Below are 13,014 nucleotides of genomic sequence, written 5' to 3'. Positions count from 1 at the left end.
ATTACCGCATGGCAAAAAGAGCACTCGCCTCAGAAATCCCAGTGAAGAGGTGGTTAATAGGGAAAAATTATCTTATCTTGAGCACCATCAGCCATCACTGCTGCCAAGGAAGGACATCAGTGGTGGCAGCAGCTGGAAGGAGTGCCTGGTGCCTGGAAAGAACAGTAAAGCTGTGGCTGTCATCTGATTCACCCAGATCTCTTGCCATGGCTCTTCACAGTGTCATGCCACAAAGGAATTCAAATATGCATACATATCTTCACAGTCATACAGATATACTTTCTTTATATTGGTTTCTTCATAAAGGTTCTTTCAACTCAATCACACAAGCTTTCAGTTTCAGTCCTGCATCCATTTGATTTAGTGACCAAAGAAGCCTTAAAGTGGATTTCCTGTGTTATTTCTTTGGATATGTGTAAATAAAGTGATACCATATCTTATGGAAGGAATTCAAAACAGGTTGTGAAGAATTTATAATGTAAACAGGGGTTATGTTTGTGCTTGATGGCTTAATTATTAATTTATTTTTTATTCTGTTCCCTTTCAGTTACTTCCATAAATCATCATCATAAAACTGTATGCCATGATCCTGGACCCTGTTAATATATCATATATGGGGGTCAGTCATACTACAGTCAGATTAAGTATTTCAAAAATAACCTGATAATTTAAAATTTAAAACATATTGCACATTCATTTGAAATTCAGATGTTGAGGTTTCAAAAAATATTTTGTGCATTATATCTACAAAATGCTTTATATCCATTCCATAACTAAGTACCTTACAGTATACTTTCCTCAGCTGGTTGTCCTCCCAGCAACTAAGTCATGATCATAAAATTTAGCTTAAATTACTTAAATTAGCTAACATAATATCTGTACTAACATTCAGTAGTCTATTCAAATGTTTGCCGCCTTATATTTGTAACAGAGTATGTGAATAAAAGGCAGTACTGTGAAAAAAAGATTCTAGGACTAAATAAAATTAAAGACTTTGGTGGAATTTGGTGCCTAAACCAGGACACAGCTGTTTCTGCTTTCTTTGCAAGCCAATGCACACAAGCTCAGTGACACAAGCAACCCTCGGGAAATGGGAGATGAAGATTCACATTCTTCTTACACAGAGAGAATTCAAATCATAGAATCATAGAATAGAAATATAGAATGGTTTGGGTTGGAAGGGACCTTAAAGATCATCTAGTTCCAACCCCCCTGCCATGGGCAGGGGCACCCTCCACTAGACCAGGTTGCCCAAAGCACCATCCAACCTGGCCTTGAACACTTCCAGGGAAGGGAATCCCCATCTGTAGCCTTGCTGTTGGGCCACAGGGGTTTAGGGAGGTAGAAAAATTTCTGGTTGCTCTTCTTTGAAGATGTTCCTGCTGTTGAAACTGTGCAGGGAAGAAACCAGCATTCACTGGAGCAGGGAAAAAGAGGCTTGTGGGTCAGAAGCACCCCGTGCATCAAGGAGCTCTGCAATCCAGGTCCTCCATTCTGTACTGCTGACATCCTTCACTTCAGCAAAAACGTAACAAAGTGATGCCCCATGAATTCTGAACTAGAAGTCCCTCAGGTAATAGACCAGAATCCAGCCTCATGTACTTCTAGAGGGGTGGTTTAAACTTTAGTCTATGCCATGAAGCTCAAAGTCTTACAACCAAGACAATGGCAGCATTTGACAAGAATGGTACCTAGTACACAGCTCCCCCAAAAAGGAAGGATGTGATCACCTGTTTTAAAAAGAAATATTCAGTATGTGGCTCCATACCCCGCACAGTGATTTGAGTCACTTCCCTCATCACTGTGTTCAATATTTCTGACACTGTTTGGAGACACTTCCTTCCATCCCCACGCAGTTTGGAGAACCTTAGACCCAAGCAGGGCTCTGGATTCCTCTCCAGGCACTGCAGAAGCTGACAAAATCATCATAACTAAAACAATTTAACTCAACTCTCCAGACTGTCTTCTCTCCTACGTGCACAAGGAGTGCACGGGGACAATTTAACTCTTTCCCAACATGATCTGTGCAGAGCTCAGTAGCAGCTCTTTGGCCTGTGCAAACTGTGGAGTATGAACTGTCGAGAAAAAAGGATAAAAAAGGTACTACTTAACCCTAGTTCCCAACTGCAAGCTCAACTGCAACCCAAGTATCTGAAAAATGAGAGCAATCCTGCTTCCTCCTGATTACAAGAAAGACTTCGTTTTGAACCAGTTAGAAAGTGTCTTATTTTTGTTAAGAGGCCCTCTGTAGTACACTAAGCCTGTAACGGAGAATTTCTTCCCTAAAGAAGGCAGATAAACTCAAGTTTACTAAATGATCTCATATTGCCTGCAGTTAGCTTTGTAAAAGCCAAGACTTTCAGTTTAAGAGTTTGGAAAATGTTCTCCTGAAAGAAGGCGATAGGAAATGAGGGGGAAACAAAAGGTCTTCTGAATTAACTAAGTCTGCTCTCTCAACCCTTCTGGCTATGCTGATGACAAAGCCTCCCCCACGAGGAATATGCCTTACCAACTGGCAATGTTGTGAAACATGCCTAGAATAGGAGTCAGAAATAGCATTTGGCAGTTCAAAAATGCATCTGTTCTGTTAATGATACTTTCATATCAGTATTTTTGGGTCACAGATGAAGCTACATGGAAATAAAAGTGTTTTGACATCAGTTTAATTCTTCTCACACTGATTTCAAGCTGAGGCATGCTTTTTTTTTTTTTTTTTTGTCCATTGGTGAATCTCTTCAACAAATATCTTTGCTCAGGTCTGCTAAAGAAGTCCTGGAAAGGCATACGTGGGCTGGTTTGTGCACCTGAGCAGTTACCAACTTCTCTACAACAGACTGCAAGACAGATTGCCTTGCATGTGAGCTCAGGTGCCCCGAGCACAGCTTCATTAGTACAAGACAGCAGGACAGCAGTGAGGAGAAGAGGCCTTTCCCACGAAAGAGAAATCTGATGTTTGCTAGCACCTGCAGCGCGCTGGGTGACAGTCCCCCCCTCCAGGTTCTGAAAGTGGGTATGGGTAGAAGCCACGCTCTCCAAGGTGCACAAACCTCCGCGGCAAAGCGTGGCAGCTGCTGGCAAGTAGCCAGCCAACCAGAGTTACGGGGTAGGTGACACAGAAGACTAGCAAAGGAGGTGCCAGGAAATGTAATCTTAGGAGAAAGAAAAGGCAAAGAAACTAACTGCTTCATTTTAGTAGGGCTTTCTAGCAACAGTAGGAACAGCAGCATAGTTATCAAGAGAAAAATGTCAAGCACTGCTGTGCCCAAGACGCTGCGGGTTGTGAAAGAGTTCCTTGGCACAATATTCAAGCAATAAGAAATGAGAAAGGACTAAAGACAGAATATTAGGAATTAAATTTAAAACAGTATATAATTCAGTAGTGGTAAAAAAGGAAAATAATTCTGACATTTCTGCTTAAAGCCTAGTAATCTGTGAATTACCTGAAGTGCACACTGATTTTTGAGATGTTTGGCTTTTGAAGGATATTCTAGTATATATTGTAGGCTGCATTTTGTGTAATCCCTTTTATCTGTCAACACTAGAGACATTTTGCTGCCCTTTAAAAATCATGTTTTCAAAAATCATGGAGTGCACTTTCAAGACCTATTCTTTGCTACCAAATCTTCAAACCTTTTCTCATGATCCACTCACCACTTTTTTCAACCAGTTGCAGGATGAAGCCTTAGTATTACTCTCCTAGACTAGTTCCCTCAGGCTATTTTCTTTAAATGACAGTACTCAAGTGTATTACAATAATAATAGCTAGAGGGAAGGGCCTCTGATTAAGTAATAAACACATTGAAAAGTGGAGAGACCATATTTTGACCATGTGGAGGAAATGTTCTTGTAACAGGGATAGAAGCTCCCTCATGCTTTCTTCCATAATCGCCAAGGTGACCCAGACCACTAGTAGTATCTGAACCCCATTACAGGGAATAGCTACAAAACATTTCATCCCACCCACACCGTTGCAGCTGAAAGACCCCAACAATTATGAGCTCTGTGCTATCAACACACACATCTACCAGTAGGTCTCTGCAACTGAAAAAAATTAAGTGAATTAGTACATAAAATTAAAAGACAAAATCATGATTAACTGGACAAGAAAGACTGTGTCTGAAAATACAGGCCAGAATGCAGCCAGCTTCTAATTTCTGAGGAGGAGGTTAAGGAAACAGGTGGTGAGCCACAGGCTGATACTTCAGGGAGGGAAGAAAACAACTGTGAGTCGAAGCCCAAACATGGTTCATCCCTGCAGGAAAGAAGGTAAAGGTAGAAAAATCACCGCTACAACAGAGCAGTGAATTCATTAGTTTTAGTACTTAGCGGTAGAGACTGACCTCTGTGTGGTTGTTTATGGTTTTTTGGCCCCTGTTCAAATCACAAGGGCTTTCTAAAAAGATTGCTCTCGTTTTAACTCTTGGGGTTTGACTCTCCTGTTTTTAGCAAACAGATATAACAAGAGTAGTGGATTTACTCTGCGGAATTTAACAGCCAGTACACTAGCTTCCCTTAAGGAATACTAGCATCCTTTCAGGGGAGAACTGCTGTAGCAAAACATAATGGTGAGAATAAAGAACAGATACTTGAAATAAGCTTTCAAATATATGTTTCCATGGGAGCAAATTAGCTATAATATATGGAAGGACTGTACCCACACTTCAGCCAGCATTGCTTCCTCTCCACTCCCTGGCCACATCTTGCTATCTACATTTCAAATGTCTGTGCACATGTTCAAGATTCAGATGTCTGTCCTCAGCTGACTTAGAGTAAGTTCATGTATTATCTTTGGCATGTTTTATAGACCATTTGACAAGTAGTGCATTAACCACCATGTCATATACTTGAAAGAAATTGTAGTGACCCCCAAGGTTAAGAGGGCAACAGCTGAGAAAAAGTCTAAAACAAAGAAGAGCTTCACCTATCCACCAATGACTTGTGTTAGAGCAAACATCAGGGAGAAAAAATGCAAGTAGACCCTTTTTTAAGACATGAGGAAATGATAAGTTGGCAACCCATCAGGACAAGAGGAAGAACCAACAAGGACTGCATGTCTCTTATGCTGATGCACAACTTGGTTAAGTCTGTCCTTAGCTTTGCAGCCCATGACCTTTGGATCTGTATACAGATGCCTGTTGTTCAGTACCCTTTTTGTTCTAGGAAAAATGTCTTTCCCAACTATAATTCCCAGCTGGTTGCACAAGTTTCCTTTAAAAGAATTGAGCTATTACACCAGTATAGCTTTAGGTCCCTTAGAGAAATCACAAGTGGCTGTGCTCCTGCAGGGAAGGAGTTGAAAGAGCCAGAGGGACACTCACTCGTGCAGAATCTGGTCTAAACAGAGGCTCTCAAAGGAGCCCATTACATAGAGCAATCTTCATTTAGAGAGTGAGCCTGAAAACAACTGAAGAGAAATACTGGGTGACTCTTTGACATTTCACTAGTCATCTCACAGGTTTGTCTCCATGAGACTGGCTGAGTTTTCAAACCACTGCTGTCAGCAGTCTGTGCATATCTCTGATGTGGGATGAAGTTCCACAAAGCTGTTTGTAAATGTGGAAAAAATAAGAAGATAATAGCCACCGAAAAATTTTGATCAGGAGGTTTAGATGTGTTTGATGAGCTGTTAGCATTTAGATTACCAACATATATCACTTGTCAGATGAATAAAGAAAAGGATAGATACATAGATAGATAATGTTACAGCATTATTATGTTATGTTGCCACTTTAGAAGCAAAGTTAGCCACTAAATAAAGCAGTATGCTCAGAGACATAAGCTGACTGGTAAGAAAAAAAATACATTTTTGGAAGGACAAACAGAAACAGCCCCAATAATAAGGCCAATATGAGCAAAGCACAAAGGACAATGACTAATTCCCACTAACAAATGGACATGTAGGGATGATGGTTTCTAGGGGAGATAAGAGCTTCACATCCTTGTCTTTAGTATACAATGGAGCAGAACCAAAAAACAGAATTATTTTTGCCACCTACAGCGCTGATGAGGGTCAAAACCTTAATGGCGAAGGGAAACCTAAAAAAAATCTAAAGAAATACTGATTCAAATGCTGGGAAAAAATGAATGTGGAATTGTAGAGTCAGAATTTCTTACTAGTAATTATAGCTGCAGCTTTTATTTACTGGGACTCTGTGAATGTAATGAATTATTATACTAAGGAAGACAGCTTTCATGTTAGTGCCGAAGACAGAATTGCAGTCCAAGGAAAGGTCTAAAATTTCTCAAAATAGAAGTATAAAACTATGACTTATATTTTTCACCTCATTTTGGTACAGCTTTTTATTTGTCAGAATGTAAGTGGCTTACTACTTCTATTCATCTCTTTTACAGACAGGACAGTTTCACAATCAGTTACTGCAGCCATTGGTTTTAAAAGCATTGATTTCTCTGGATGGAAAAACTGGTTTGCAGTTGAAGGTAAGTGCAGTATAATTTTATGCATTCAGCCATGACAGCACTTGTTGATTTAAAGCCAATAAAATGATTACTGAAAGAAATCCCTAGAATATTTTCCAAACAAGTCATTACTTTGCCTGACCTCCAAAAGCTCCACTGATCAAAAACTTGTATCTCTCACAGAGGAAAAATTAAGCAATTACTGTAATTAACAAAGGAACAGTAATGGAATCTCCATTAAAGGGGACAATGTATTCCCTTCTAAAAGACACATCCCAATCCAGTTTATTAACAAATGTGTGACATTGGCAGGAGATCTCACCTAGGAAAGCAGTTTTCTTTATCTTTCACAGAAAGTGTTATTAAATCTACCTAAATCAAAGGCCATCAGAAAACAGTAAGTTCTTCGCTTCCTTTTTGCTGTGTTGATTGAAGTAAAAATCTCTTTCTCTACCTAGTCATGTCAGATTGAATCTTAGTACTTACACCATCATTATCACCATGGCAGCTATATTCATAGTAGTTTTCATCACTTTCCCAGCCACTGTAACTCCTGTTTTGACAAATAGTGTTAATAAAAGTTAAAATTGCTCAAAAAGCACTTCACAGATGAATTGTCTGAGTATAAATTTACCTTTTTCCCAGCTAATTAAAATAGCATTCTGCAAGAAAATTACTTTTCTTGCAAAAAAAAAAAAAAACACCTTATTTTATTTTTAAAAGCTTATGGTAAAACTAAAATGTTTCAAACAGAACCAGTCCAACACCTGTACTTTTTTCAGGAACTAGAAAGTTATAAATGTTACTTGAGATGATAAATGGAACTGGGAAAGGATATTTTGATAATGTGAAGGCAGCTGTCGTGGGTACAAAGGTTGTAACCACAGTCCTTTCCATCTCTAGTAGTTGCATAATTGAAGATTTTGAAAGAGAATAGAAAAGACAAACCTAATAGTGCTGCCAAAAAAAAAAAAAAATGCAGAAAGCTAGAGTGAATAGTTACTAATTATTCCCTTACCCAGTCAGAGGTAAATATCTGTATTTCAGGGAAACATGTTTCAGCTTCTTTTATTATTATTATAATTACAGTGAGTAATTGAGGATTCACAGAGAGAGTGTGTTTGTAGGCAATAGAATAAATATATGTAGTGAGCTCCAGAGAGATGATGGCAAAGGAAAAATAGTAAGCAGGCAGCTGGGAATGTCACCTATTTCACCCTGGAAGAGCATTTGGCATGGTACCTTGCTGCTGGCTGATGACCAGCTTTCTCATTAGAAGACCTGTTTTGTTTAGACACAACAGCACAAATAACGGTAACGTATTGTGCTTTCAGGTCTGTGTTTGCCTTCACATTTCTTCCCACTCCTGATGATCTTAAAGGGACACATTCTTTTGGCACAAGTGGAATCTCAGTGTACAGGCCTATGCTCTCCAGCTTTGATGCCTGATGTCATTTTTGAGCCACTGGGAAGCTACACTTAAAGACCTGGCAAGATGTATGTTGCAGCCCCAACACAAACAGACACTACATCCCAACCAGTACCTATTTCTCTGCCTCTTACCTGTGTGTTACCAGTAGGATCTTCTTCCAGCTGGTGCCATGAGGGTGAATCCAAGCCTCGTGATCTTCCCAGACACTTGTGCAATGGGAGACAGGGAAATGTTTCCTGCTGAGAGAAACAGCTCCTTTCCCTGTGGACAGACTTGTCAGTGTAGTGGATCTCCCTAGTACAGCAAGAGTGTTTCCATATAAGTCCACTCTTACTTGCATACACAGAAAACCAAGCTCAGAGTAAAGCCCAGAGTAACAGTAACGCCCATTATGTTAATTCTTTGTGATCTTTCTACTTGCTGGTTTGATCTTCTAGACAGTTGACTTGCACAGGATAATCTTGTAGTGTTCTCTAGATCATAATGAACTTGTATCACCAGTAGCTCTCTATGCAATAGTTGTCCAAGTGCAATCACCTGTGGAATTACATAGGCCGTAGATGCATGTCCGGTCGTTCTGCTTAACTATACGATTTATAGCTGGTTTTAGGCATTGCCTCAGCATATAAAACCAGAATTCCTTGCGTACAACACCTACCTGATCCACACACAGAAAAGCACTCTCCCATCCACAACAGTAGGGAAGAGCATGCTGAGATAGAAGTATGCTGTCTAAGAAATGAAGACCCTTCCCAGGCAGACTTTCTCCCCAACTTGTCATCTACCAGTGCATGGCTGTCAAGGCTTACTGGGGAATCAGAAGAAGAATCCTGATACTGGCTGTCCTGAGACTGATGGAAAGGGGAACACAAACAACCTTCTCTCACCTGCAGCTGAAGCAGAGGCTTTCTCTTCCACTCATTTTCATTTCCCCCAGACAAGTTAATACATGTCCATACTACCTGCTGCTAGATTCAGCTACAAATGCTGACCTCAGAAGTCTCTGTCCATGTAAACTGAGGTCTCAGTGATTTTACTTCACTGGTAGGTTGAGGATCCTTGCTTCTTTCCCTGTCTAATGTGATGACAGGCCTGTTACGTAAGAAGCAAGGTGGTTCAGCAGACCTGCTAGGGAGGGAGGGAGGGAGGGAGGGAGGGAGGGAGGGAGGGAGGAAGGAAGGAAGGAAGGAAGGAAGGAAGGAAGGAAGGAAGGAAGGAAGGAAGGAAGGAAGGAAGGAAGGAAGGAAGGAGGGAAGGAAGGAAGGACAAATACCAGCTTAGGAAGGCTGGAGGAGAATAAGCACAGTGATTCAAGTTCAGGTTGGCTAGCGAATCAGGGCAGTGCTGGCAGTAGCCTGACAGCAGCTGTGGGTAAACTCATGAAACTGCTTGGCTCACTGAGTCAAACAAGACCAGGAGGACCTAGAAAAAACTTCAATTTGCTTCATGTAGAAGAAACCATGAGCCATGAAAGGAAGGTGAATTTGACAAAGGAAGGTTGGTAGCAACAGGATAGGAGCCATTACTCTGCAATCAGCAGTGATAGAAAGAATGATCCAGGGAACTGCATACTGAAAGAGCAAGATCTAACATGCTGTAGCAGTAAAGCAACCAGGAGACAGTAAAACTGTATTTCAGTGATGAGCTAATAATCTTTAAATCCTTCTAGTCCCCCCTAAATTGTCAATAGCTGTCACAAAAACACTTCAGCAACAATAACCATGGTAAAGAGATGTGATAAAGAACTTGGCAAGGACAGCACATGTTGCAAAAGAGAAGAAAGTGGAAAAATAAGTCAGTCTGTTGGCATGTGCTGGGATGCTACCAGCAGCTATGCTTGAAATAGATTTCTTAATAAAGAGATAACTTAGCTTTTAAAATATGGAGAGTCTGAATGTTGTAGGTATATAATCTTCATTGACCTTGTCATAACTGGACAATGAAAAGGACAGAAGCAGAGGAGGGAGCTAGTTAGTTCATTTACGATGTCCCCTCTATCCTTCCATGAAAGTTGTCATTCCAGTCAACTCATTAACTTCTCTGCTTCTCCCTGAACTTCTTGAATCATCTTTGACAATTTCACCTTTCATCACAGAGCTCTCTGTCACTTGGATTGCTCGAGTAGATCAAAACTGCTTGAGGGAAGTTTCCTCCTTCTCTTTCACCTTGCTAACAGAACAAGCAGGAGTTACAAGTCTGAATGAACTCCAGTGGCATACCTTCGAAATAACATGGGTCACTTGAGACCCATGAAGTGCCTCTGTCACTGTTTTAGTCTTGTTACAGTGAAGCTGTATGCAGCTTTGTATCTACTTAATTCTGTGACTGTGTAATCCCCTTACCTCCAACTGCACAAAAAGGCATTGAGAAGAACAGAAACTTTTTTTGACACAGAAGGCCACAAAAGCCAGAGAATTTGGGAGAGTTTTGCAGAGATGTGCTCTCAGTGCCCTGCAATATTTAGACCTGCGGCAGCATAATTTGCCTTAGGAAATTATTCTTTCACAGAAGTTTGTTTGGAATAAGGTTTTCAGAGGACCATAATGATACCCGTGGCTCATGCACCACAGGTTTCTAAGCAGAAGGGTAAGGCTGTTGCTTCTACAAAACACTCTTCCACCTCAGTTATGAGTCAGTCCTGTTCTGTTCTAAGTAGTCAGTTGTTGTGAATTAACCCCAGCCAGCAGCTCACCCCACAGAGTCACCCGTTCACTCACCCGCAGTGGGATGGAGGGAGAATGGAAGGGTAAAAGTTGTGGGTTGAGATAAAGACAGTTTAATAGGTAAAGCAAAAGCCGCGCATGCAAGCAAAGCAAAACAAGGAATTCATTCACCACTTCCCATGGGCAGGCAGGTGTGCAGCCATCTCCAGGAAAGCAGGGCTCCATCACACCTAATGGTTACTTGGGAAGACAAACGCCATCACTCCAAACATCTTCCCCTTCCTCCTCCTTTTCTTGAGCTTTTTGTTGGTGAGCATGATGTCATATTGTATGGAATATCCCTTTGGTCAGTTGGGGTCACCTGTCCCAGCTGTGTCCCCTCCCAAGTCCTTGTGCACCCCCAGGCTCCTCGCTGGTGGGGTGGTGTGAGAAGCAGCAAAGGCCTTGGCTCTGTGTCAGCACTGCTCAGGGATAACCAAAACATCCCTGTGTTATCAACACTGTTTTCAGCACAAACCCAAAGCATATACCTGTACCAGCTACTATGAAGAAAATTCACTCTAACCCAGCCTAAACCAGTACATCAGTGTAAAGAAATTATGTTTTCTTCAGCTATAGGAAGTATGATCAATTGAAAGAAAGAAAGAAAGAAAGAAAGAAAGAAAGAAAGAAAGAAAGAAAGAAAGAAAGAAAAATACTTAGTAAATACTATCAGTAAAGCTGAAATGAGAAGATAAGAGTAGCACTAGATGGATCTTTAGTCTCATAAAATACCTAAGCCACCTTGAAGGAAGAGAAAATGTGAGAAAATGTGCTATTAATTTTCCATCCAGAATTTGGCTCCCTCTTTGCTTTTAAAGCTGGAACTTCAAATTCTAAGAAGTCATCCATGGACTTTTCACATGTATTTTTAGTAGATACTATAGAGTAGCATTGTACTAGTTGCCAAATACAGCAGTAAAGTGTCTTAAAATAGACCCAGAAAGGGAGAGAAATAAGATTTACTTTGTATATAGAACTTTCGGAGGTTTGTATTTTTGTGCTTAATGTTCTTTTATGCATAAATGTGTTGTTACAAATGAATGCTTCCTCAAGAATGCATTACACAGGAGAGAGCAAAACTCCTTTCTGTTTATATGGAAAATGCTTGCTGACTTCTGTTCTAACTTTTGCCTCTGCTCTACAGAAACAACACTTGGCTGAAGTGAACTTGCACGAAGTTCACTAAGTGAAAGTGGAGAAGCAGGATGTATATTCCTGTTTTGACTCCCACTACTGTATCTCACTTTCAGCTGGGACGCTGGGAACGGTCAGGGGCCGATACTTCCTCATTTGTCAAATGAAAGAAGCTGAAGTTTCTGAGGCAAGACACAAAAATGCTCATACAGAAGAGAATTAAATACTATCATCTTTTTCCCATGACCCTTAAGAGACTTGACGTTAAACCAGTTTGGGCAATCAAGTAGGATCAACACTGGAACAAAGTGTATTTTTGCAAATTTGGGTTAAGATACGTTAGCAGAAGTCCACAGCATGAAACTGCCTAGCAGATATTCCTACAGCTGTCTAAAGTCTTAGCACATTCCACTGGAGCAGCAGTCCGTTTCAAAGTTGCCATTTGTCGGAAATTATGTATATTACATCCTCTTGGGAGTTATTTAACCAGCATTAGCTACTCACCAAAGCATAATTATTTGAAAGAAACAGATAGCTTTCATGTTTTCACACTGTTTCCAGTCTTTAAAGAAAGGTTGATCTTTATTGCATAATCCATCTCTCCAGAAAAATCTCCTAGCTCCCTCCTTTGTAGCAACAAAGCAGTGAAAAATCAAGTAACACCACCTCTCAACTAATGTAAAGAGACAGCAAAATGATAAGCCTGAATACATAAAAATATTTTAAATCCATTCCTTTAGATCTAAAAAGCTTTGGAGTAATTTAAAAATTAAATCCTAACTGGCTTCATAGGTCATTATTGATTTTTCTAAGAAAAAGATAACACAAGACTGTACTCCTTCAGCGGTAACATCCTTTTAAATGCATTTACAGATCGACAGCACTTCCCCATTTGTGCTCCTACAGAAGAGATGTCTTAGATGCACACGGAGAAACCCCTGTATCTTCAAAAGGTTCACATATGTCGCTTTCAGGGTATAAGACAGTTACTGGATGGAAATGTTTTATTCCTGGTAATTACATAAGAACATAATATGGGAGCTGTGAGTCTCTCTCTCTCTGGCATTTTGGATCAATTTGATTGGGTATGGAAAACAGCACTCAAGTTCAGAGTTCAAATTTGTAAGAAGAAGAGATCCACAGTGTTTTTTCACTTTTGGCAGCTGCTGTTCAGATGTTTCGGTGACTGTTCTGAGGTAAATAAAGCTTTTCAGTTATCAAAGTGCTTATCGCAACAGAGGATGAGTTACAGCAATATAGTTTCAACTCATGAAGGACCAAGCTACTACATTAGACCAAATCATTAGGCCAGCTACAGATGAACTA

Source organism: Grus americana, chromosome 2 (assembly GCF_028858705.1).
Source record: "Grus americana isolate bGruAme1 chromosome 2, bGruAme1.mat, whole genome shotgun sequence".
NCBI lineage: Eukaryota > Metazoa > Chordata > Aves > Gruiformes > Gruidae > Grus > Grus americana.
Note: the sequence above shows the minus strand (reverse complement) of the source record.